Raw genomic sequence first — 2,156 nt, 5'->3', positions numbered from 1 at the left:
AATGATTACTTTTCTTATTTCTTGTGTAATCTTCTTAGTTGAAAAGAGAATTTTGGTTTGTCATAATTATTTGATTTTTTTTTTTTTTTTGTAGTGGGCTTTGAACTCGGACCCTTCTGCTTGCAAGGCAGGTGACAGAATCACTGAGCTAAATCCCCAGCCCCTCATAATTATTTGGTGAAGGATAGATATATGATGTATTGATCCAATGATGGCAGAAATGAGATTGAGCCAAATATTGCAAACACTAAAACTCCTATAAAGCAAGATTTATTAAAATTGAGGGAATGGGACTTCAGAAAAATTAGGTTTTTGCTGAAGGAAGCAAGAAATTGGCTGAGAGTGACCAAACTGTTTTTCAACAGATTTTCATTGAGTAGCTAGGATGGAGTAAAGTCTGGTAATTTTCATTATTTAGGGATATGATTTCAAAAGTTGTTGCTTTTTATGGTGGACTTGAATCATTGCCTGTGGTCATAAGCGACTCTTCTTAGAAGCTGTTGAATCTCTGTTATCTCCCACCATCATCTTGTACATAACCTCCTGGTCTTTAGCTCCTAGTAATCTAAGCTAACAGACAGTCATTTTTGGTCAGAAACTGCTGAGTTACTGTTACTCATCTTCACAAATGCCCTGGCCTGAAAAAGCACATTGGTTAGATAGAAGAAACACATGCCAGATTTAATAGGAAATTGTCTGAGCTTACCCTATGTCATTGCTTTGGACAAATCATTGATTAAATGACCTGTAAGCATTGCTGAGCAGAATCCAACACAAGGATTAAGACAGCAAAGAGAACCGTCATGATAAGAATTCACAGATGCCAAACTTTGTATTCCAGTTTATTCAGTCATTAGAACAAATGAGGGGTCATTGTTCTCAGAAGCATAACCTTGAAGTGCTTTAGGAAGAAACCTCTACAACTGTTACAACAATTCTGTATCAGTGCTGTATTTACAGCAAAGCTGGTGGAAACCATAGTATATCGCCCTGTGACTTGACCTCCAAAATTAATCATTGTCAAGTTAACTAAGAGAAAGTGAGTCTAGAGGGATTATTTCTTTGTTCATGCTAACATTCTGTTTCTATAGTTTTTTCAGGGTCTCATAGCAGGGCTGTTGAAACATGTCACACTATAAAGTGGAACAGTTTGCTGCACCAGGAGTTTATCATCCTAGTCTTCTCCCTTGATATTCATTGTGGCCCCTAAGTCTTTGATATTAACACCAATCTTCTTTTTTTGGTTCGTAATCTATTGTGATTATTGATTAAAGATTCTTTCTTCAACAGAAGACTGCAGAAGAAAAAGATAATAAATAACCCTAATCAAGAGAATTGTGTTTTTCATGTACCAAATGGAAGTTAGCAGCCAAAGCAGCATGGCAAAAAATGGTAAAAGAATTAGTAGCATAGGATAAAGGTACATATTGTACTGTCATATAAACACTATTGTATTCCTGTGTGAGATACCCTCATGGTTCCCTGAACACCTGTGTTAATATAGTAACAACTTCTCACCGAATGGGGTAAGAGGAAAACTGCAGGGAGAAATAAGTCTGGGTTGGTATAGTCATAAGTACTAATAATATGAATAAATCCTACTTTTCTAGACCCAGAATGTGAGAAAAAATATGCCTGAAAGCAAATGTATCATTATTGCTTCTCAGCCTTTTGGCTAAGATCAAGTGTAGTAAATACATTGCTAAAAAAAGAAAATTTTTTAAATTATTTATTATTTTTATTAAAGATTGTAAAGATACATGATAACAAGAAATGAAGATACTAAATAAAAATTTCAAATATACATATATATGACAGAAAAAAAGGACATGAAATAAACAAGAATTTATGTAATACAGACTAATCGAAATACAATAGTTTGATATCATCTTCAAACATTATGTTTTCTCATTTTCTTATATTTTTGAAATAATGTAATTATAAATAAAACAAAGTTACATATTATATTTGAGAAACTGTCCTCAAAATATTATGATTTTTAAACTCCTTGATTTTATTAATTGATAAATATCATATACTTGTTGATTGTACCACTTGCATTTTCTAAAAAAACTTCCCACAGAAAAAAAATACTTATATTTGAAATCCAAAAGCAGCTAAAAAGTTCACATTTTTAAGATCAGGTTTTTCTGTTT

The 2,156-nt window shown here is 32.7% G+C and overlaps 1 pseudogene; it reads left to right on the top strand.

Annotated features, from left to right (window-relative positions):
• The first annotated feature begins 1,655 nt into the window (after positions 1-1,655).
• On the top strand, positions 1,656-1,734 carry LOC117285556 (annotated as a pseudogene).
• The last annotated feature ends 422 nt before the right edge of the window (positions 1,735-2,156 follow it).

Source organism: Fukomys damarensis, unplaced genomic scaffold (genome assembly GCF_012274545.1).
Source record: "Fukomys damarensis isolate Sample0158 unplaced genomic scaffold, DMR_v1.0_HiC HiC_scaffold_1, whole genome shotgun sequence".
Taxonomy (NCBI): Eukaryota; Metazoa; Chordata; class Mammalia; order Rodentia; family Bathyergidae; genus Fukomys; species Fukomys damarensis.
This window is presented reverse-complemented; position numbering and strand designations above follow the sequence as displayed.